This window comes from Heterocephalus glaber, unplaced genomic scaffold (assembly GCF_053883595.1).
Source record: "Heterocephalus glaber isolate CG9 unplaced genomic scaffold, H.glaber_assembly_v1.0 deba00001447, whole genome shotgun sequence".
NCBI lineage: Eukaryota > Metazoa > Chordata > Mammalia > Rodentia > Bathyergidae > Heterocephalus > Heterocephalus glaber.
The window spans coordinates 13,581,788-13,606,212 of NW_028258299.1; the positions used below are offsets into that span (position 1 = coordinate 13,581,788).

A 24,425-nucleotide genomic window follows, 5' to 3' on the forward strand; every position below is an offset into this window, starting at 1 on the left:
GCAGGGCTCGAAGGCCACTGGGGGAGCCCCAGACCCCAGGCCCCAGTTGCCCTTTAGAATCCCCAGGAATTTCAGACTCTTCAAGGTTATGAGCCCGTCGGGGCATCTGCAGACATGTTATGGCTGTCAGCTCAGTTTAGGGAAGGCTTCAAAGCAGGTGCCACGATTCCACCTTACAGAAGAGCCCACTGAGGCACAGGCCAATGACTTGCCAGAGGCCACAAGCTGGAAACGGCAGAGCCCAGGGCCAGAGCCCATTCACCCAGCTGCAGTGGGGTCCTGCCTGGTGCAGAGCACAGGTTCTGCAGCAGGAGGACGCAGGTGTGAATTCTGCCTCCCTGCTGTGGGCAGTGGGTCTTGGCCGAGGTAGCGGTCCATGCCTCAGCTTTCTCCTCTGTAAAATGGGGATGACAGTCCCTCACAGCAAGGCAGCAGTCTCCAGGCTGGGCTCCTCTGCCCTCTTCGTGTTCTGGGCCCCATGAGGACCTGTGTGTAATGAGCTGCCCCCACGCCAACAGCCAGGGTGAACTATCGCCCCGCAGGACGTGAATGAGCAGCCTGGGAAGGCTTGGTCCTCGAGGGTTCTGCGGGCCCCTCACCCCACTGCGCTCTCAGGTGTGGCCCCTTTCACGCCCCACTCCATCTTTGCTCAAAGCAGGCAGGCACATTCTGTAGAGGGGCAGAGTTCAGGGTTGCCTGCAGGTCTGAGTCCTCCGGGTGACCCCAGGCAGCTGGGCTTCAGCTGCGTCATCACTGCCCCCTCCCAGGTCTGGTAGAGGGAAGCAACAGATGGAGGGAAAGCACTGATTCTTCACAGTGCAGGACCTTCCAGGGAGACATGATCACCATCACCGGAAGAGCAGGTCCAAGGTCACTGGGATACCGGGCGTGGTGGTGCACACCTGCCATCCCAGCACTCCAGAGGCTGAGCAGGAGGGTCACAATTCAAAGCCAGCCTGGACAACTTAGTAGGGAAATCTTGTCTCAAAGTAAAAAATTAAAAAAGGCCTGGGGATGCAAGTGGTATGATTAAAAAAATATGGTGAGAGTTAAATTTTTTAAAAAATTATTTATTGCAGGGCCCAGCACTTAGCTCAGTGGTTCCGCCTCCTGTCTCACAAGCACAAGGTCCCAGGTCTGATCCCCATACCAAAAAAAAAAATTTTATTGCAAGCTATTGTAGCTTTCCACGATAGCCCACGCTGTTTCCCACACACGGCGTGTACTTTATCTTTGCTCTTACCCTCTTTTCCTATTTACTAGGCCCAAGCTTGCTCTGCAAAGCCACTTTCTCTCCCACTCTTTTACTTTCTTGAATAAACTTGGCCACCGTTTTTTGTTAAATTTTATTGCAGTAAATGACTCGTTGCCATTAATCCCTCTCAAAATACACCCCCTCGGTTAAAGCACACTTATCCTGTTGTTCTTGCCACTCTCTGAAGTCCCGAAATCCTGGAAGTCCTCTTTTGTGAGTGTCATTTTGTGGCTGCCTCAATGTCCTGAATTGATTCAAAACGCAGTTTCTGTCCAATAAAAACCTGAAGGTGTCCTCACCCACCTGGCACGGTGTGACTTGGGCTCTCTCCAAGTCACAAGGACCGTGAAAGGTACATTTAAACCTCACTGTATCTTTGATCACATCTGGTGCTGAGTGGAAGCCCCGGTCTATCCTCAGTCCTGCACCCGGGAGGAGAGAGGGGGCCAGGGGATGGGAGGGAGAGGAAGGAAGAGACAGGCACCGGGGAGGAGGGGAAGGGGCGGCACCCCGGGACCTGGTGGCTGCGTGGGGCGTCATCTTCTGCGCCCCCTGGTGGCGACCGTTGCAAGCCCGTGATCCGCTGGGTCCGCACCCCCCAGGGCGGGGCCGCGGCTGTCACCTCCGGCACGGTGAGGTGAGGACACCGAGCTCAGGGCGCCTGTGAAAGGGTCCCCTCTTGACCTTGCCTCAGCCTTGCCCCGGGAGCGCGGCCACACGGACAGCAGGGGCTCCCTGGCAAAGGCCCTTGGGCCGGGTCACACCCACAGGCGCGCAGAGGGGAAGGACATGCCCGCTTGAGGGGGGCAGAAACCGGGCCCCGAAGAAGGAGCCGCAGGCTCAGAGCTGGGATCGTGCAGGTGCTGGGGCCATGGCGGCCGGGCACACACAAGGACACCGCGGTAGAGACGCCGTGCACACAGGGCCGCGGGCCTGGCCGTCTGGAGCCCGAGGGGAGCCGGTGAGGCCCAGCGCAGCCGAGCCTTGCGCGGGGAGGGGAGGGCGGACCCGCAGGGGGAGCGGGGACCCCCGACTGAGGTTAGGCTGTGCGCAGGCATCCGACACCCTCCTGCCATCCCGCCGGGCAGTCTCCAGGGCACCCCCAGGGCACCCCCAGCCTCACCTCCCCCCCGCCCCTCTCCGGCCGCAGCAAATGGAGCCCATTCACAGCTAGGCGGTGGCGCACGCCTGTGATCCCAGCTCTCCTGGAAGCCCAGGGGGAGGGATCACCAGTTTGAGCCTAGTCCGGGCAACTTAGAGACTTGGCTAGACCTGTCTCGAAATAAAATGGACTCGGGATGCAGCTTAGTACGAAAGCCCTGGCTGGGTCCAATCCCCAGTAATGAAGAAAAAGAAAAAAGACTCCAATCACTTCTTAGCCCCCCATTCCTGGTGTGAGCCCCATTGTCTGTCTCCCTCTCTCTGGTTCCCTTCATCGATCCCTGAAGTCTCTTTCTACCCCTACTTCTAGGTCACCCCTCTGCTCAGAACCCTGACAGCTCCCTATCTACTCAGCATAAAGGCCAGAGGCTTCCAGGTAACTCAGAGGCTCAGGGTGATGCGCCTTTGCTGCCTGCACATCGCCCCTCTCAGCGGTCACTCACTCTCCTTGGACCACCCTGGCTCTTGGCTGTTCCTGGAAGGCACAGGCACCCCAGGGCCTTTGAACCTGCTGTTCCTTCTGCCCTGTATGCTCTTCCTCCCACATATCGCCAGGGCTGCCTCCCTTACCTCTTTCATGTCTTCCGCCGAATGTCAGCTTCATATGAGATCTCCCCTGGTCCTGCTCTAAAATTTCAAAACTCCTCCCCGAAGGGTGCCTGTTCTCCTCTCCTAATTAACCATCTCCGTCTTCATTGCCATCTAACACCACACACATTATTAGTTTGCCCCATCTCCTGTCTGTCTTCTCAACAAGAACCCAAGCTCCCGAAGGGTAACAACTTTATCTTCTTCACTGCTGTCTTCGGGGCAGGAAGGGAGAAGGCTGTCAGTGACATCTGTGGGCAGAGGGCACGGCCACTCGCCTGGGTGAGGCTGCCTCTGTGGCCTTGGCTCAGCCTCCAGGTGACCTTGAGCAAGTCACTGTCCCTGCTGAGGGCTTCCGGACAGGACCCAGGTGAGCCCCCTGGAGAGGAAATGCAGGAAAGGGCTTTGTGTCCCTCCAGCTCCTGCCACTCATTAACTCGCCCACCCTGGGGGAAATTCCTGGCTTTTGGGGTAGGAAGGAGGCATTGACTGCTGCAGGACTGCAGAGGTTTGGTGACTGCTATGTCCAGCCCAGGTCCCACAGCAAGGCAGAGCCAGGCATCTTCCTGACTCGTGCATTGCCCTGGGGGGACTGGGCAGGGGAGGGGACTCAGTGACCAGAGAGGGGAGGGAGGGGGGAACAGGAGGGGACCAGGGTTAGGGTTAGGGTTAGGAAAAGGGTTCCAGAGGGCCCCAGGCCCCTCGGCAGAGAGGGACTGGCAAGTACACAGCCCTTGCTGGGGGGCCGGTGGCGGGGGGGGGGGGCGACCTTGTCCCAGACCCACATGACAGTCTCATTGTTCACAGGGGCTGGGAACCGGGTTCTGATCTGGCCAGGCTCGCTCTTGGCTCTGAACTGAGAAGACTGGGGAGGGCACCAGTGGGCAGCTACAGGGCGTCAAGCAGGAGGTGGCCCCAAGTCCTGTGGCCCATGGCCCAGCCAGGCCTGAGTGCAGCATGGGCCCTGTATACACAGCCTGTCAGGAGCAGCTCTGTGAGATGACAGTGGCAGGAGGCCCAGCACACAGGAGGCCGCTGGACCCTGTCCTCATCCAGCTGGCTGACCCAAGGCCTCGGACCCCTGCTTGCTGTGGGGCCCTGGCAAGGTCTTGCAGCCTCCCTGGGCTGGTTTTCTCATCTGAAACAGGGCCCGTGGAGATGCAGGGCAGCAGAATGTCGCTGTACAGATAGCACGCTCCTGCCCAGGGAGAGCAAAGGGAGCAGTGAGCACCCCATCGGCAAGCCCGGGTCAGCACCTGGTGAGGGGGCCACCTGTACTCCCAGCACCTGGGAAGCGCCGCACTTGGCCCCTGGCCCACGGCAAAGAGGCCACACTGGTGCTGAGCCCACAGGGTCCACTATGGATCACCACAGTGACCACAGGGTCACCTCGCTCACCCTCCCCTTAGACTGGGAGGTGGGGCTGGGCCCCCTGCAAGTCCCAATTCCATTTTACAGGCAAGGAAATTGAGGCAGAAAGAGGACAAGCCGCTGTGCGAGGTCACCAGGATGGCAGCCTGGTCCAGCTCCCTGGGTCTGAGTTCAGGGTTTACAAGCTTGGGCTGCTGCCTCTGCACACCAGTCCCGTGCTCCCCTCTACACACATCCCCCGGCTGCCGCTGTGAAAGCCACCCTGGACACTATGTTCCTCTGGGACCCTGATGCCTGCAGGCCACCGATGCCACAGGGAGCTGAAGGACCATGGGGACCAACCGTGTCTAGATTGTGAGGCCTCATTAAATGGGATTTATTTTAGGCTGGTAAATTTTAGGGAGGTTTGTTATACAGCAATAGATACATAAAACATCATTCAGCAACAAGCATTCATTGAGTGACTACTGCATATCAGGAGGCCCCGGGAAAGGCTCATGGCTTTTTTCACCAGCTTCAGGGCCGCCCAAAGTCTGAGCTGGGCCTGGGGACAGCACCCTGGCAGGTGGTGTTTCTACAGCAACAACAGCGGGAGCTTGGAGCACATGCTGAGCTGGGTGGGGTGGGGCACCCAGCAGGGGTCACAGAGGGCGCTGTGCTGCAGGTCCTTCTCCGCAGGGCGTGTGGGCCTCAGCCAGTGCGTAGCCTGTGACCTCCACATCCGTGGGGGTGGGATCCACTCCTGGGGTCCTGCAGAAGCAGAAAAAATTATGTAAGCCTGGCCAGTGCAGAGCCCGACTGCATGCCAGGCCAGGGACTACTCCATGGCCTGGGCTCATCTCTGCAGCACCCTGGTGCCCCTGCATGTAGCTGAGACTGGGCGTGAGCAGCCCCTGCCCGCTCCGCCCTCCCAGTCTTTCCTCAGCAGGGAAGGCCTTGCCCACCTCCCAGCTCTGCTCTCCACACGTCCTGCAAGGCTCCTCCAGGATGGTTCCTGACCTGCCCCTCCTGCAGCTGAGCTCCCACTCCCTGCTGTAGGCTCCCACTGAAATCTTCTGTCACTGTGCTAGGGCAGGGACTGACTCTGAGTATTCAGGAGTTGAGGGCAAGGATGTTTGCTGAAAAACTGATCTGTATTAGTCAGCTTTCTTGTTGCTGGATACAATGTCTGACACTCACAACTTAAAGGGAGATTTAATTTTTAATGGTTTCAGGAGATTCAGTCCATGGTCAGGAATCATGAAGTCATAATGGAAGGGCATGGTGGAACAAAACCTGTGCAGCTGGATGTTTGAGACCTTGATATGGTAAGTCTGCTTGATGATTATTCCTGCTTACATGTCTCCAGAAACAGACAGCTCACTACCCACCAGGTCAACCACTTCTTTTTGGTTTTTGGTTTTTAGTTTCTGTTTTATAAAATGCTTAGTGTTGTGTGAAGACAGTGAATACTAAACCACAACTGTCACCAGAAATGGAGGAAGGAGCTTGGAGTCCCCATGACATCGTCCCTCCTCTCTGTGAAGCTGATGGAGGCCCCCCCAGTCCCCAGCACAGGATGAGAGGAGAAGCAGAGTTTCAGACACCGTCCTGGGCCCATGGGGGTCCCCCAGGACCGAGAGAGCTCGGCAAGGTTGGCTGTGTGCTTCCAAGACTGAGTGGTGCCCAGGCCCACAAGGGGCACATCCGAAAGGATCTGACCAACTTGCCTGGGGTCTGGGGGCCAGAAATGTGAGACTGCTCCCCCTAGTGTCAGGTCAAGGAGCGCTCAGCCGGGGTCCAGGAAGTCTGCACAGGATCTTAGCAGGAATGCGAGGGTATAGTGGGGAAGACAGAAAACAGGAAAGGACAGACAGCACGCAGAAAGGAAGATAAGCTGTAAAAGAGGTGAAGGCAGGCACAAGGCAGGCCACAGGGCTTGGTACAGGTGGCACGGGTATGGGGGTCCTTGTGTGGAGGAGGGGCCGCTGCCGTCAGCTGCATACATAGATGATAAAGGGAGCACTTCCTGACAGGTGTGCATGTGGGGGGGGTCCTGGGGCCTTGGCTGCAGACAGCAGCTCCCCCAGCCTGCCCCATCACCACTGCATCCAAAGAACAGTCCAAGAGGAAGTCCCCAATCAGAGGGGAGAGGCTGGGGTCCCAGGAAGACCGAGGCAGCGGAGCTGACCTGGGGAGGGTCTGGGGGTCCAGCTGTGCTGGAGGAGAAGGCAGGGGGTGGGGTGCTCATTAGCACCTCACTGTTTGTGCAGCATGGGGGTCCAGCGGCAGGGTGAGCCAGCTCCCCCGACAGTGCCAGGTCCATCAGGAGGGCTCAGAGCCCTTGGTGCAGCAAGTTTGAGCTGTGAAGAGGGAGGGGCAAGACGATCCGGAGCAGGGCCCCCCTGGGGGAAGCCTACCTGGGAGTCCTGAGTGCCAACCACTGGCAGGAATAGAGGCCTTCGGGTTCACACAGCTGGTGGCCAGTGGCCGAGGAGAGGCCAGAGGTGGCAGGTGCACTTTGCCCTTCAAAGCTGGAGGTGCTCCTGGGCAGTGGGGGGGGGGCTGGCAGGGCGGGCACAGTCCCGCTGCTCTTCTGGTCCCCATAAAGATTGACGGGGTGGATTCCACGGGGTTCCCTCTCAGGGGTCTCCCAGATACTGCCTGCCGCTGGTCCCCAGGCCTGGGTGGTGAGGGCCCCGTGGCCAGAGAAGCAGGCCCCGGCCAGAGGGAGCCGCTCTCGGGTGCAGGGCTGCCTCCTTCTGGCTGAGCTGAGTGAGGCAAGTACCTGAGCAGACTCCCTGGGTGCCACTGCCAATGACAGTGGAGGGGCCAGGGTGGAAGCTCCGGGAGGCCGAGGCAGGCAGGACATCTCCAAGCTGCCCCTCCAGCTCAGGCAGCCTGCACAGCACATCTGCCTGTACCCAGCACAGGCACCGTGGCTGCTCAGTGCCCAGCTCAGGGGCTGGGGCCAAGGACTGGCAATTGTGTGATCTGCTGTGGCACTGCCACCTCCCACTCCTGGGTCTCCTTAGCTGGCTCCTCAGCAGGGCACAGGATGGTGCGCTGGGCTGGGATGCCATGGATCATAGGCACCATGGCCAACTGGGAACATCACCAGGCTCCTGCAGGACTCAGGTGCAGCTGGCTGGAGAGCTCTGCTCCTGGAGCACACTTTTCATAGCACCTCAAGTTTCAGGCTCAGCACCTTCTGCAGCCCCAGCAGATGCCCTGACCTTTCCAGGATGCAGGCTTTCTGAACAGAGCAGCTGGGGCAATGAAGGTAGGAGAGCAGATGAGCTGACCTTGGACTTCCCTCCTGATGCCGTGGGGAGGCCTCCCATTGAGTGGGAAGATAGTGGGAGCTGGGCGGCCTTAGGCCTCCTGAGAAACCACAGGCTACAGCCAGCAGTCTCTCCGTGGGTCCTGGACTGAGGCAGGTGGGGTCAGTGTAGGCCAGAGGGGTCCTTCGACAGTGCTGGGTGTTACTGCCTGCTTTGGAGCGGGCTAGGTGACCTGAAGGCCGTCTCCGAGTCACTCGAGGGATGACTATGGGTGTGGCCCTGGCTGGCTCAGCTCCCAGCTCCACCCATTCTTGGTGGGGATCAGGAATTAGTAGCGCTTTCACTAGGGCCCCTGTTTCTCCATCTGTGAAATGAGGGTGACCGTGCCCTCTCACTCCTAGGACACTAGCATGTGCTATGCAGACAACGCTGCTGCCCTCCCGGGACACCAGTGTCCATTGGGGCAGGACCCACCTTTGGCAAAGTGTCTTCTAGACCCGAGTCCACTGAGGCCCTCAGAGAACCCCACCAGCTGGCAGACTTGCTGGGCGACACACAGGCCAGGGTGACAGTACAGGGTGACTGGCACCTTGGATTTGAGCCCAGCCTGTGTGGTGCAGGATGCAGGGTGTGGTCAGAGGCCCTGCAGCTGAGGACACCAATAGAGCCTCACTGCCTCAAGGTTCCCAGAATCCTCTGCGTGGGAGGTTAGGACAAAGAACGGTGCTCCCAGAGGCAGGCAAGCTGGGTTCTGTCTCTGTGTGACCCAGGCCTGCTTCACACCGTCTCTAAACCTCTCAATCCTCATCTATGATGAGGGGATAATAATTCCCCCGTCACAGGTGCAGGAGAGGGGAAAGTGGAAAAAGCCTTGACAAAGGTCAGAAAACTGGTAACGGGGCTTCCAGACCTGCCCCATTCCTGCCCTGCTCACCTCCCAGCCATGCCCATGCCTCTCCCCAGGTTATCTACGCCCCTGGAGATACGGGACTGGCTTTGAGTACACCTGGGCCACTCCAGCAGGTGACATCCGGCAGGCAGGCACAGCCCACAGCAGGAAGTTTGCTTAGAGGGCAGGCATGCAGCAGCCTCCTGTCACCTGGGGGCAGCTGGGCTTACCGACCCTGGCAGGTGCCGGTCACACACTTCCAGGGGAGGCTCCCTCTGCACTGTGGGAGCCCTGTGGCTGTGGGGCTCAGTCCTGGGTCACAGTACTATGCCCAGAAACCCACTAAGGCCAGGAGCTTGCTGCTCTGGAGCCAGTGAGGGCAGGAGACCTGGGGCCTTCTGCTGAGCTGAGTGAGCACAGTAGGGGAAGGGGAGGGGACAAGGGACAAGACACTGCCCAACGCTCCAGCTGTCATCTTGTTTCGGATTCACGCCAGGCTGGGGGCAGCCGATGCTGCTCGTTTTGCAGCTGAGTGCAGGCCCTGGCTACAAAGCTCAGCTCCTCTGTCCCCCTCAGTGCGGCTGTTCCTGGGCCACCCCAGCCTTCTGGTCTGTAAAATGGGCCTCGCAGAGTTGAGACCCCAGTCAGCCTGGGGCGCAGGGGTGCGGCATGGCTGCAGCACTCTGTCAGAGCAGAAGGAGCTGGGTGTGACACTTCTCCATCTCTCTCAGCTGCCTCACAGCAAGGCAAGGGCAAAGGTCGGTGGTCACCCCAGCTGACAGATGAGAAATCCGATGTTGCTCGGAAAGCCTAGTAACTTTGCTGGATACACAGCGAGGCCCCACCTCACCCAGGGTGCTTACACTGAAGATGCAGGATCCCCAGGGTGGGCACTGTGTCTGTCTCGTCCGCTGCTGCATCATCAGTATTCCAAATAGGCCTGGCGCACAGCCGGTGCTCAGTCAATGTTAGCTCATTGCATGAGAGAATAAGCAGATGAATAATCGGGGAGACAGAGGGCAGCAGGGAGGGCCCCGCACAAGCCAACATCCAAGAGGCCTATGTGTGATTTCAGGGGCAGCCAGGACCCCTAGACAGCGAAGTGCCCGGGGTCAGCAGGGGCAGGGGAGCCACCCCATATGAATCAGCTGCTGGCCCCCGCAGGCTGCAGAGGACAGGAAAGAGTACTTGATACACAGCCACACTGGTTTCCAAATCTAAGACTTGGGTCGCGACCATAGTGTTAAGTGAAATAAACCAGACCCAGAAGCTCAAATGTCACATGATTTCTATTATATGAAAAACTCAAAGTAGAAATAAAGAGCAAAACAAAAGCTAGATGGTAGGAAGAAGGCAGCTAGATCTTTTGCAGATGAGAAGGGGACCAAGAGATTAGGGGGGTGGCAAAAGAATTAGCGGGAGTTACCAACTACCCTGGAGGAATGGAAACGTCGTGCGCCATGAACTTGCCGTGGGACCCGGGTCTCTGAGGCCACCGTCTCTCATCTGAGAAGTGCAAGGTTTGATGGGATTGTCCCCGGCAGCCTGCCCTTCCCTCTCAGGGTCCCGTGAAACAGCTGTGGCTCCTGGCCAGTGCCCCTGCCCAATGCTCTACCTGGGCTCACAGTGCCACAGGTGGAGAGCAGAGATATTGTCCCATTCTTCACCACGGGACAAGGGGAAGAGAGGCATCCAGGATTCCCCAGCTGGCTCCTGGGGTCTGGATTAGCTCCTGCTGTGCCCCAATCCAGTGCTTACAGTGGGGTGTGGGAGTGGGGCACAAGCGCTCCAGCCAGTGACTCTTGCTGCCGTCCTCTGTGTGACCTCCCTTCCTCTTCTGCATGTGGCAACAGTGATTCTTACCCAGGCCCTGCAGGACAGCTGGCTCGGGGGACAGAGGATGCACGAAGGCCCGGTGAGGGGCAGGCTGGCTACCGTGTGGAGTAAGGCCATCCAGAGTACATCCTTCCTCATGGGCCAGATCTGTGCACACAGCAGAACCAGATGTCCCAACCTACATGAGTCAGATTTCATGGAGAGGATTAAGAAAAAATGTGCAAGAAGGCTAGGGGAGGAACCAATCATAGAAAAGCAAGCTGAGAAACTCTGAACGCAACTGTTTCTCCGTCAGCCCCTGCACTGTGCCTCGGCCACATAGGGGATGAAGCCCTTTTCTGGGCCCTGGGTGCAGGCCCTGGGCTGAGCCCTCACACACTGAGCTCTCACAGGAGTTCCCTGAGCCAGGGGTGCGAGAGAGCAGAAACTGGGCCAGGCTGCCCACATGCAAGCCCCGGTTCTGACACGCAGGAGCTGGTGTCCATGGGCGAGTCACACAGCACCTCAATGCCTCGATTTCCTCTCTGCAAGTGGAAGTAACAAGAGAGAGGTGGTGAACAGACACCAGGCACTCAGCCCTGAGCATGTGGAAGCACCTCAGGACAGTGGCTATTTCGGGCATTGCTCCTGCTTAACTTCAGATGAGGGAACTGAGGCTTGGGCGGCGGGAGTCCCTCGGCCAGTGGTGACAGAAGCAGGACAGGGTCCCAGTGATCTGACTCCTCCTGCCACCTGGGCCCTTAGCTCCTCTGCTGAGCTCAGCTGCCACCTCCCCCTGGGAGCCTTCCTGCATTGCCCACATCTCTGCAGGACCACGTCTTCTCTCACACAGCTCTGGCTCCTCCTGTTGTCATCCACTTCTGTCACGGGGCTTGTCCTCAAGGCTCAGGGCTCAGGGCAGGGCCTGGCCCAGAAGAGGACTCTCTTGAGAGATTACTGAGCAATGCCAGAGGTCCCCCACCCCACTGACCTGCAGCTCTCCTCCGAGGACATAGTACCAGTCTAGGTTGAGGGGACCCCTGGCCTGATGGGTGTAAGGCCCCCCACTGTGGCGACCTTCTGGGCAGCTGGGAGTGGCAGGGGGACCCATGGGTCCTTAGGCCAGCAGGACTGGGCCTTGAGGGTTGCGTGCTGCCTCTCCTCTCCTTCTCAGTTCCATGAGGTCAGCTGTTCTTGTCATGTCATGGGGGAGAGAGTGTGCCCCAGGACACGTGGGAAAGAGGGCTCCCAATATTTCCAGCTGAAACTCAGGACACGGAGCAGGACTTTGTCCAAAAGGGTATTTCCCATGGCCTTGTGTGTAATGGCCCTGCCTTGGAAAAGAGCCTGTGTCCAGCTGTAGCACAGTGAGCTAGGGCAGGGTCTCTAGGGGGCATCAGTAATATCAACCCACTAAAACGTTAGGCTCAGTGCAAATGTTTCATAGAGGAGAAGCACTAATGACATCTTCCTTTTTTTCAGCTGAGCCCAAATTATGCAGCTAGTGCAGCTGAGATGGCAGGAGTCCATGAGCACAGGGACCCTGCTCGGACACAGGGCCGGCTAGCCAGCTTCTCCATGCGTTAGTGCCCTCTGCTGTAATGTGGGCACAATAGCACCAGAGCACCTACGCAGGGTAGAACACATGGAAACTGCTTATGCTCTTCTTGTGTGATGTTTGTCTCTGCAGCAGCTCTACACTCAGTACCTACCTCTTGGACACCTGCCCCCCACTAGCAGCCCTGCCTGGCAAGGTAGCAGGGGTGGCAGTGCCTGTTAGGGTCAGGGGAGCAGGAGGAGGGCCGGCTGAAACCCAGGCGCACTGGGCCATGCTCGCCGCCAGGTAAGAACCCATCCCACCTACCTGCCAGGGAAACTGAGGCCCTGAGTGTCATGGCTCAGGCCAAATGAGGCTGTCCCTCCTGCTGGTGGGTGCCCTCCAAACTGCCCACTCTGAAGTCCCCTCCCAGAGGTCCTGCATCCCCACCCTTACTCACTGCTGCCCACTCGGGACTCAGAGTGACTCTGGGTGGCCTTCCAGGTCCCTGGGGCTCCAGGTGCTGCCCCTCGGCCCAGCCTTAAAGCAACATCGTGACTGGACTGGCTGGCATGTGGGTTCCGGGGCCTGTAGTGGGGTGGGGGACGGGAAGTGGCGAGAACCCTGCAGTCGACTGAGATCCACTCCCACTTCCCCGGGAATGGAGATGCTTCTGAGAGCCATTGGTGTTCAGCACAGAGGGCTCTGGAAGGCCCGAGCCCAGATCTCCTCCCTCCCATTTTGCAGGAAGGGAAGCTGAGCCCAAAGAGGGCAGGAAAGCCACCTGTCCAAGGGCTCTCTGTGTCCTGCGCTGACATAAGGCTTTTTCCTCCTGGCAGGGCTCTGCTGGCGAGGGGGCCCTGGGCCTCCCGGACCCACCTCGGGCAGGCAGGTGGTCTCTGCAATGATGACCAACACTGACAAGGCCCCTCTGGTCCCTCCACTGAGGTCACCACACCAGCTGGAGTGACCACGCCTGCAGTGTGGGACCCGACCTCTCTGTCCCAGTTCTCCTGTGTCAAAGGCCTCAGTATCCAAGTGACACAAGTTGAGCATCTGGGTGAAGCCAGTGTTTGTGGACAGGTGATCTGGAAACCTGCACATGTTGGCTCTGTGTGTGTGTGTGTGTGTGTGTGTGTGTGTGTGTGTGTGTGTGTGTCTGTGGGAGGGCACCTGAGCCATCCTGGAAGGGTGGCAGTGAGGCGACAGCATGCCGCAGAAGGAGCAGCCCCTGCCAAGATGGACAGAGTCACTATCTCATAGGATCGTGGCACACTCTCGGGCCAGGACTGCCTGGGGTCTGACTTCCTGTTACTGCAATAAAGCAGAGGACCGGAGTCCCAGGTGGCCCTCAGCCATGGCCCAGGTGTCCCCGGCAAGCGGGCACTGAGTCCTGTCTCAGCCCAAGACGCTACAGATGGCACAGAGTCAAGATGCAGGGGGAGCTCTGAGCACAGAGCAGGCCAGCAGCAGGGACATGCTGTCTTCAAGGAAAGAGCTTACTCCAGAGCCTAGGTGTCTATTTCTCCGGGCCGCAAGATGATTTAACATCATCTCTTGTCATTGTCACTGTGTGTGTGGTCTGTGGTACATCAACATCCCCATTTCACAGCAAGAATCAGAAGTCAGAGAGGACCAAGTGTCTTGTTTGTTTTTTGGGGTTTTTTGGTACTGGGGATAGAACTCGGGACCTTGTGCTTGTGAGGCAGGCGGTGGAACCGAGCTAAATCCCTGGCCCTAGGACCAAGTGTCTGAGCAATGCTGAGAAGCTCGGAAGTGGCAGGGTCTGCTCTGCCTGGAGGTGGGGCTGGGGCACCTGGGAACCAAAACCCACCAGCGGCCCTCTTGGCAAGCTGTGGGCTCAGGCAGTGTACGGGTGGGAAGCACGGGCCCTGCTCATTTCTGCAGGGCAGTGTCTATGCAGGAGCGGGCCCTCGGCCCCCTCCCTGGCTGTCTTCCCGAGGTGTCCCAGCTTGGTGGGATTTAGGACAAGGCCTGGATCCTGCTTAAGCCCAAGGCCCCTGGCCCAGGCTGGAAACACAGGCCTGGAGTGGGCAAGTCATAACTTCTGTCCTGCCTAGAAGACTGCCCTAGCCTTGCTGGTTTCTTTTTCTTTTCTCCTTTCTTCTTCATCTTCCTCCTTCTCTTCCCCTCTTCTTCTCCTCCTTCCCCTTCTCCTCTTCTTCCTCTTTTTTCCTCCTCCTCCTTCTTCTTCCTCTTCCTCTTCTCTCTCTCTCCCTCTCCCCCCCTTTCTGGTACTGGGGATTGAATCCAGGACCCCTGAATTGAGCTGCATTTCCAGCCCTTTCATTTTTTTTTTTCTTTTGAGATAGGTTCTTGCTAAGTTACTGTGTTGTCCAATCTGGGCTTGAACTTTTGATCTCTGTGCCTCTGCCTCCCAGAGGCAGAGGTGCGTGCCACCACCCCTGGCTCCAGCTTCTTGCCGGTAGCATGCAATGTAAGGTCCCTCTTTCCCGGGGCAGCCGTTAGGGGCGACTATCCCTGGTCCCGGAGCTGGCCTGGGTCTGCTCTTACAGAGCAGTGAATCTCCCCAGTCTAGGGTCCTCTCCCGAGGCTGGGATGGGTGTGACTGGAGTCCGGGCATCCAGTCGTGCCCTCCAGCTCCACCTCCCTCTTGCTTTGCTTTCAGGAACTGGTGTCAGGGTGCCCCGGCATGGCGGTGAGTCCTACAGGCTTGGGGATTCCCTGGACCGATGGGAGCCAGCGGCCTCGAGCCCTCCTGGCACCTGCCCCAGCCGGCAGCACAGGGGAGAAACGGGAGCAGGTGGCAGGGGCACCACCTGCACCAGCTTGTTCCATGTCACCGCGCGGGCACCTTTCCCACTGAAAGGCCCCACTGCCGAGTTGTAGAGGCGCAGAGAGCAGGGCGCTCGCTGCTGAGCGAAGAGTGGGGAGAGGAGGAGGTGCGGAAATCGGGGCCAACGGAATCTCCCAGATCTCTGGGCACTTTTCCATTTTTGCCACCTCGTCCCCTCCTCAGTGACACCTGGGCTGCTGCCACTGCCTCTTAGGCCTCTCTGACCCCAAGCCGCCCTCCCCTCATGATTCACCAGCTCCAGCTCCCACATCACCCCGGCAAGTGAGAGAAATGGGGCACACGTGTCTAACATCACGCCGTTTCTCTGGGGTGAGGAACCGAAGTGGAAATAAGGACCAAAATGTCTAACAGACCCTGGGAAGTGGGAAGAAAATGTTAGAATGAGAAGGGGAACAAGGAAGCGGGAGGGGAAAGGAAAGAAGGGACAAGAAAAAAAGAGAATGGGGGCTGGGGATGTAGCTCAGTGGCTCTCCCGCCTGCCTCACAAGCACAAGGTCCTGAGTTCAATCCCCAGTACCAAAAAAAAAAGAGAGAAAATAGGAAATTCAGTCTCTTGCTGCATTGTCTGCTGGGTGTGAAGATAAACAAGGCTGCGTGCTCTGATTTCACTCCTGACTCTGCCACTGGCCTCTCAGGGACTCAAGCCAAGATAGTCTCGGTGGCCTCAGTTTCCCCAGCAGTAATTGAGGGTCTGAGTAGGAGCAGTGGGAAAAGCAGGGGCACTGGAGGCAGGAGGCTGGGCTTCTCCTGACCCCCGGCTCCTTGTGCATCAGGGCCAGGCCTCCCTCGTGGGGCCTGCAGTGCCCCTTCCTTCACAGGGCCGTGCTGGCCTCCGGCTAGCCAAGGCGCCCCATCCCTCTGCCCACACGTTCCAGGTCTCTGACACGAGGTCCCTAGGTTCTTTTAGCTTGCAATTCCAGGATGCATTTGTATCCTCTCCTCCCTCTGGACTCTTCCATGTTTCTCTCTGGGAAAACTGAAGGCCTTTAATCACCACAGCTCCCAGTCAGCTAGAGAAGACTTGGCCACCAGGAGCTTATATTACGTTATCTCAAATAGGCAAATTAACGTGGCGCTCACAGCCCGCCTGGAAAGCCCAGCCAATTTTTCTGACTATCCCTAAATAGCCCGAAACATCTAAGTCACAAACCACTAAGAATCTCTCCTAAGATGAAGTTTACAGCCTCTGCCTTACAGGAAGTGGTGAGATCTCTGGATGTCATTGGCACATGACAGACTATACACTGCTGGGTATACATTCTGTGTTCTGTCAATAAACAGTTACATCAAAATGATACATTAGATACGCATTGGATACAAGTGCCACAAGCATAAGGAAATACATGAAGTAGCCAAGGTGAAAACCACCCTGATCAAAAGGACTCCTGCTAAGTGACGGGAGGGGAGAGAGCAGGAGGCAGCAGTGGGTGCAAATGCCACATCCATGTCTGAAGACTGGCCAATGCCCTTTCTTTTTGACATTTAAGACTCAGGGGCCAGGTGTGGTGGCACATGCCTGTAATTCCAGCACTCAGGAGGCTGAGGCAGGAGGACTGCTGCAGAGTTTGAGGCCAGCCTGGGCTACATAGTGAGTGTAAGGCCAGCTTGAACTACATAGAGAGACCCTGTTTCTAAAAAATAAAGGCTCAGGAAGTGAATGGCTGTGACCCTTTATCTGTAGTGAAGCCGTGCATGAGTCATTGGGGTAAACAGATAATGCACATGGACTTCTGTTTGCTCTTCCTTTGCTCACAGTTACACAGCCCCAGGAACTGTGCTTCGGCCGCTGCATTTTCGAGTGTGACACATCAGCTCACAGCACTCCCCACTTGCCTTCCGGGCAGGCATTGCTCATGCCAAGGGTGCCCCTGCTTTCAGTCCTTGGTGTCATTCCTACCTTTTCTGTCTATGCAGGGCATTTCTGGGCCACCTTAGACTCGCCTACTTTCTGCTGTGGTTTTCAAGTTTCCTAGAAGATATTTTCACTCACCCTGTGAGGGAGATGCCGGCAATAATGCGCAAGACATTGAACAACGAAAGGAGACGTTGTCCCACGGAGGGAGGTCTGGACTGGACTGTGGTGCCCACCGCACACCCTTGCCAGGCTCCCTCCACTAAACTGTCATCCTGGCTGGTGTAGCCACGCACTCAGCAGGCAGGAGCAAGAGCCCAAGTGTCAAGCCTGTCTGTGTTTATGGTTATTTGTAATCCCACCAGTGTTCTTATCCTGCTCCGGAGGGCTGGATTAATCAGACTGGAAACGTGATCGGTCATGAGCTCAGCCCTGTCCCGTCCACCCTATAACCTGACTCCAGGCACACTGGGCTTTTCTTCTCCCCTTAGCAGTCCTGACATCCCCTCGGGGCTGTGAAATTTCCATCACTTTCATACTCCTCTTTCACCTGATGACCCACACACCCCCAGTAGCTTCTTTCTCTTTCTGTCAAGCAGAGATCATTACACCTGTGTAGTTCCCTGCCACTTTGCCCCTAAAATAGTAAAGGGGTGGGGAGGGTACACGCAGCTTCCTTTTCTCCACTGCCTGCCAAGGAGGGCACTCCTTTCCTAGAAGAAATATACAGCCCACCCCCTTCCTCTACAATGCCCTGGGGACGTCTCTGACTCCACCCCACTGCGATCAGATGTCCACTGTTTACGCTAGACTGGGCAGAACCTGCTTTGGCCCTTCCTACAATGTCCTAGCTAATCAGGCTCACTCCGTGACTTTAGTCATTATTGCTAAGGTGATAAGGCCTCATCTCCAGGCTAGAATCTCTTCCCGAACCTCAAATCCATGCCCCAGGATTCCCCACACTACACAGCCCCACCCTGAGCATCCCCCTGAGGTGCTGGCCCCCATCTTTCCCCTTTCCCTCCCCTAATTAATAGCCCTGATGCAGCCTTGGAAGTCTGCTTCACATCCAGCGTGTCTCTTCCACACCAAGGCTTCCATTTCTGGTCCAGGCCTCCTCCTCTTTCCCCAGGCCACCCTGACAGCCCCTCACCCAGTTCCTGGTGCTAGAGCATTCAATCCCATCACACCATCTCCCTCTGCTTAAGATCTCTTAATTTGTCTGCAACTCAACTTGATTAAAGTTATGCAAGAATAAAGTTAGTACATTAGACTATCAGATAACCATGAAAAGGGCAGGGATGAAGGCCAGGGTACCTTTACTCAAATAGCACCACAATTCTCATGTTTTGCTGTGTGTGTGTGTGTGTGTGTGTTTACGTTTTGCTTTGCTTTGTGCTATTAGGGATGGAACCCAGGGCCTTGTATATGCTAGGCAACCACCCTATCACCAAGCCACACTCGCAGCCTGCACTGGAAATTTTGTTTCTCCTTTTCCCCAATGAATCTTCTTCACTCTCTCCTAATTCATACCCATTTCCTCCAGGGAACAGGCAACCTGTCTACTCACCACTCCCAAGCTTTATATTCATTGTGTTTGTCTAGCTGTTATCCTCCATACCAGCTACCACCTTTGGCTCTAGGTTAGAAAAAAAAAAATTCCAGTTACATTTGCTTGCATGAGGACTAATCAGTTACACCAGGTAGTGGGGGAAGTCAGTGGAAAAAAGACAAAGAGCTGCTGCTTCCAGGCCTCTGAGAAGAGCTGCCACAGTCAGGCTGGGCAGACAGGGCAGAAAGGCCAGGGTTAGGGTTAGGGTCAGGATTAGGGTTAGGATCAGGATTAGGCACCAGATTCAACTTGGTGCCTTTTTCCTAAGAAGAGAAAACAGACCAAACTTGGTGCTCAAACGCAAACCTTTCCTGGGAGCTTCATTCAAGGTGAAGCCATCACACGGTCTTTGTCCTGGAGGCCCAGTCATCAAGTAGACAGCGCTTGCTATTATGGCTTTGCAAAGCTGCCAAGTCCAGGAAGATTGTGGAAGCTTTCTGACTCTGCTTCCCGTACATTTCTAAGTTGGTTGCAGGCCAGGGCTTCCACTGCCCAGGTGCAGCCAGCCTAATGCTAGGGTGTTGACAGGTGCCAGGCAGGTATGAGAGAGAGCCTTGTTCTGCCACAGAGCACTGAAGTATCTGTTCTGAACTCCTGTCACCTTGACTGATGCTTAGAACACTTAGGACTCAGCTCCAGACTGGTCGCACCTTGGGACTTCACTCTCATTCTCAATGCCGGCTCCTCCAGGCTCTGTGCACCTGAGGACAGCTGTTGCCTATGTAGCCTTTGCCTCTCAGCAGCCAGCCTGGGCCCATGGGGACTGGGAGCTCTGTGACACCAACTTGATGTGCTACATAGCTTGGGCCCGGGGGCCTCTGATTAAAAAAAAAAAAAATACAGTGTTGCTTCCATGTGCCCGTACTTGATCATCCCCATTTCAAATTGGAGTAAAACTGAGGTTCTAAGAGGTTAAGTGACTTTCCCAAGGCTGAACAGCAGCCCAGAGGACTGCACCATTGCTACCATGCAAATCGGACTGTCCTGTGAAGACTCATTGTCTCTGGGAATCTGAGCCTGCTTGTCCCAGGCTGAGGGCAATAGCAACAAGGTGAATAGGAAACTCCACAGGGCTTGGGATCAGCCTGGCAACTTGTGAAGATTCAATTCAGTAACAGCGAGAATCTCGTCCTTGTCATCGAGGAATGGAGATTTAAAACACAGAAAGGCTGGGAGTGAAGCTCAGTGATAGAGTGCTTGCCTAGCACACACAAGGCTCTGGGTTTCATCCTCAGCACTGCAAAAAAGAGAAAAAAGGAAGAAGGGGAGTAGGGGAGGAAGGGAGTGAGAGAGGGAGAGGAGGAGGGAGAGAGGAAGGAAGAGCTATGAGCACCACCTTGTGACACATGTCTAATTATGTTGCGACAATTCAGCACATTACCCCATGGGTCCCAGCCATGTGAGCCACAGGAAAAAAGTAGGGCTCTACTGACCTCCAAGTGAGCCTGGTCCCATGGGCAGGGCTCAGCCTGCCAGGCCGTTCTCAGTTGTTCTCCCTGCAGCTCAGGAGCTTAGACATTGTGGTCAGTGGCCCATGTGGTGGGCTGCATTGCCCATCTGGCAATCAGGGAGGCTCTGCCTCAGGTTCCATGCTGGGCTCTGGTCACCTGGCCATCCCCCAAATCTGAGTTCAGGGGCAGCTGCTGTCCCAGCCTCCTGCCAAAGCCACCTTTCCCTCCCTGCCCCCTAGGATCCTAGGAATCAGAACGTCCTAGTCCTCCCCGCAGTACCACACCTGGGTATTGGGGCCTATCAAAAACTGGCTTGCTCTCTCACCAGAAGAAATGAAGATAGCACTTTCTGATTGGTCTGCACCTGTGTCCTGAATCTCTGTGATTGCAGGTCACAGCCAGGCACCCAGCGGGTTCCCTAAGTCAGTGTCCTAGCCATGCCATCCCCATCTCTTCCCTGGAAGGCACCACAGCTGTGCTCCCTGGCTTTCCGCCTCCACTCTGGGGCCCCCCACCCCCCTGCACACCACACTGGGGTCAGAGCCGCTCTTCTCCCCGTGGAATGTGACTGATGGGATCTGCGTGGGGAGCCCTTCAGGACACACGCCCAACTCCACAGCAGGACTAAGTGGGCATCTGAGCATGGGGAGACATCTCAGGCCCACCTCCCATCTCTCTCCAGGATCTGGGTTCGCGTTTCTAACTGGTTTGGTGGGGTGGGTGAATGCCTACTGCTGGCCCTGCCCCCAGCAATGGCACTGCCAGGCTGATCCTTGTGGCTCTCTCTGATGGGGGATGACCCTACCTGGCCACACAGCCAGACAGTGGGGACAGCTGTACAGATACCACACAATGGCCACCATATGCAGGGCTGACAGGCAGGTGGGAGAGCCTCCGGTGACAGAGGCAGCAGTGGACACACCTGAAGCCACCAGGCAGTGTGTTTTACAAGCTTTCTCACAAAAGCAAGAGAAAAAAGCACCTTGGTCTCTGCTTTCCAGAAACCAGGGAAGTGGCCTGACCCTGTTCTGCCACCCACTGACTCCTCCCCTCCCTCCCCTCTGCATCGGGCCTGGGTATCAGAGGGCTCTCTCCACAAAGTCCCCAGGCACAAGACGGGCACGTGTGGAGGCTGAATGGGGCAAGTGGAGATCAGTACAGCTTTGGGACAGGCTCAACCCCATCAGCTTGTTGTGTGACCCTGCTGGCCAGCTGTGCTCTCTGGGCCTTGGTTTGCTTCGAAAGAAAGTGCAGGCAGGCAAGGGAAGAGAGCACTTCTCATAGGGGAGGCCCTGGATTCCAAGTAGCCAGGCCTGGGCTGCTCCTCTGTAGCTCTAGGCACAGTGGGGCAGTGGAAGGCGAAGGCCAGGAGTGCATTTCAGTTGTGACTCCAGCACTTCCCAGCCGTGCACCTGGACCCTCTGACACTCAAGCTCCTCTTCTAAATCGGGTTTTAACGCATGTTTATAGGGCGGTCTGTGAGGGCCCTTCTCCTGCCCTTCCTGGCTCACAGGAGCCCAGGCTCAGCTTCTTTCCCTTTTAGTTTCTTTTACATGAATATCAAAGGCAGCTTTGAAAATAAATCCCTGAAGCACTCAAGATTGGGGGTGGGGGACAGAGCACAGCCCCACATACAATGCAGGTCCAAGTTCCACAGCATTGCAGATGTCTAAAGCTCCCCATCCTGCCCCGCCCCCTGCCGGAGTTGGGGAGCCTGTGAGCTGTTGAGCCTCACCCCACAGAGCCTCCTGACACCCATCTGGTTGAGGGGGAGGAGAACGGTGGGAGGGTCCTGAACTGCCCTGGACTAGCTGGATGCTTCATGGGCAGCCTCAGTCACAATAGTGAGGCAGGAGATGAGGGCGTGGCCAACCCGCCGAGCAACGGGGCGTGTCCTGCAATCAGATTCAGGAGGCGCGCACAGACCAACCAGAAAGTGCTATCTTCAGTTCTTCTGGAGAGAAATCAAGCAGGTTTTGTTTTTTTTGGTACTGGGGATCAAACTCGGGTCCTTGTGCTTGCGCAGCAGGCCGCGAAACCACTGAGCTAAATCCCCGGCCAAAGCAGGGTTTGGGTAGGATGGCCTAGATCTAACGTCAGCTGAGGAATGAGGGATACAAAAGACATTCGTCATTAATCCCATGCCACTTTGAACTCTCAGTGGCCTGCTCTCACTCTGCGGAACATGCTTCTTTTCCTACTTGTAATAAATGTAAAAGTTCACTGCCATTTTCGCATGTCTTGCCAAATTCTTTGTTCAGGACACAAAGAACCTAGAAAGAGTCTACAGAATTACAGAACCTGGTAACAATGGCACAAAACAGACCCTGTTTCCTTGTTTAACAGAAGAGGAAACTGAGGCTTGGAGGGTCTTTGTTAGTTTAAAGAATTCCCCTCATGCCCTCAGCCCTAGGTGTCCTCCCTGCCGGCCCCGGGACTGAGCCAAGCTGACTGTTGAACTCCTCCTGGGCTCGGGACCCCAGCCTTGCCCCTAAAACATGACTTGAGATTTCAAACCTGGAGACCTCATCTTTGCCAAGATGAAAGGTTACCCTCATTAGTCAGCTCAAGTAAATGAAGTTCCTGATGGGGCTGTAAAGCCACCCACAAACAAACTGCCCATCTTCTGTTTTGGGACTCATGAAACAGCTTTTTTTTTTTGGTACCGGGAATCGAATTCAGGTCCTTGTGCTTGTGAGGCAGGTGCCGGAACCACTGAGCTAAATCCCTGGCCCTGAAACAGCTTTTTTAGGACCAAAGGATATATTTCCTTACTCAGAAAATAAGGAAAAGTATGGTAAGCCAAACAAATGAAAAGTTTTAATGAAGGCTTATGGAAGATAGACAAGCCGACAGGCATCAACTAAACAGTCAAATGCATCCTCTGATGTTGAAGTTAAAGAAAAAGAAACTAGTGTTTCAGAGGAAGACAGTGATTATGAAGAAAAAGCAAGCAGTGAGGATAGGACTAAAGCAGTCGACATAACCACTCCAAAAGCTGCCAGAGGAGGGAGAAAGAGAAAGGCAGAAAAAGTAGAAACTGAGGAAGCAGGAGTAGTGACAACAGCAACAGCATCTGTTCATCTAAAAGTGAGTCCTAAGAAAGGGCAACCTGCAGCTACAGAAGTCAAGATTCCGAAACCAAGAGGCAGACCCAAAACGGCAAAACAGCCTTGCCCTTCAGAGAGGAACACGGGTGCTGAAGAAGACAAAATAAGAAAAAGGGGCAAGAGGAAAAACAACCTAAAAAGCAGCCTGCAAAGGATGAAGAGGGGCAGAAGGAAGAAGATAAACCAAGGAAAGAGCCAGACAAAAAAGAGGGCAAGAAAGAAGTTGAATCAAAAGGGAAAAATTTAGCTAAAACAGGGGTTACATCAGCCTCTGATCCTGAAGAAGAGGGAGATGACCATGAAGGTGAAAAGGAGAGAAAGGGTGGAAGAAACTTCCAGACGGCTCAGAGGAGGAATATGCTGAAAGGCCAGCACGAGAAGGAAGCCGCAGACCAAAAACACAAGTGAGAGGAACAAATGGAAACTGAGCACCAAACAACATGTAATCTCCAGTAATGAAAAATATATCTCATTTGGGGCTCAAAGCATTAATCCAGTTCCTGAAAAGAGAATACAAGTGGAGCAAACAAAAGATGAAGATCTTGAGATGGACTCATCGGACTGAATTTCCCCTTCTGCCCTTGATGGAAGAATGTTCCAGATTCTGAATTGAGGATTTCATTATTAATGGCATTGTTACTGTGTTCTGACTGTTAACAAAGTTTACTGTGAGGTACACACTACACAATAAGGTCAGCCATCATTCCTGTTAAGCTTTTTACTAAGCTTAAAATGAAGCTTTGTGTTTGAAAGGTATAACAAGCCTAGATGAAGATGGTGGTTGTACATTATTCATTTAGAAAATATAAAAATTCATTTTGTTTTGAAGCTAGGTATTAATTGGAATAGCTATTATACCTGAGTGGGGCAGCTGTGCCCTTCCTTTGACATTCCTTTGTTGTTTAATTCTTTAGAATCTTGTTTTTTTTAATCCTGAGAGATTAAGCAGTAGACTTGTTTGAAAAAAAAAAAATGAAACTCTAACCAAAATTTTAAAATAAAGTTTAAAAAAAAAAAGCTGCTGGCCTGGGGTGAAGTCTACTTCGCACCCCTGACATGCTGCTGTACGGTACTTGTCATGCTAATAAATCTTTCTGCCTTGATTGGTCATCTCCAAGTCTTAGCTGTACCTAACAGTCTTAAAGGTCTCCCAGTTCCTTGAGGTAGAGGTGGAATCAGACCAGGTCAGGCCTCAAGGCCCAGCTGCTCTGCCGTGGCTTCCGTCTGTTCTCTGTGCACTGCCTTTCTTATCCGGTAGCCTGCTTCTAAAAGGGCTTGCCAACTAAACATTACGGATTCTGGGTTGCTGACCTCTCCTTGTGGAGTTAGAGTCCAGATTCTTCTCATCTTGAACAAAACAAGCAAAAAGCAGAGGCAAAGTTTATTCAAGAAAGTAAAAGTGAAAAGTAGGGGGGAAACTGACTCTGCTGAGTGAGCTTGGGCTGAGTAAAGAGAAAAAGGATAAGAGCAAAGATAAAAGTACACACCATGTCTGGGAAACAGCACGTGGGCTATGGTGGAAAGTTATAACACAATTCTTTGTGGTTGCTTTTCTTTTATACCGTCTAAATCTCGTGGAAACCTGCGAGAACACCTACATACAGGTCCTAAGAGGTGGTGCTGGGATCTCACTCCTCAGGCTGACATCTTCCTATTGGAAACCTGCTCAAGGTCTCAGATAA

General features: G+C 55.2%; 1 pseudogene across 1 annotated transcript; it reads left to right on the top strand.

Annotated features, from left to right (window-relative positions):
* The first annotated feature begins 1,821 nt into the window (after nucleotides 1–1,821).
* LOC110346682 (PC4 and SFRS1-interacting protein-like) lies at nucleotides 1,822–23,969 on the top strand (annotated as a pseudogene). Its single transcript, XR_002390872.2, has 5 exons — nucleotides 1,822–2,216; nucleotides 2,727–2,792; nucleotides 5,590–22,274; nucleotides 22,369–23,195; nucleotides 23,230–23,969. The product of XR_002390872.2 is annotated as a PC4 and SFRS1-interacting protein-like (transcript).
* Nucleotides 23,970–24,425: the final 456 nt, after the last annotated feature.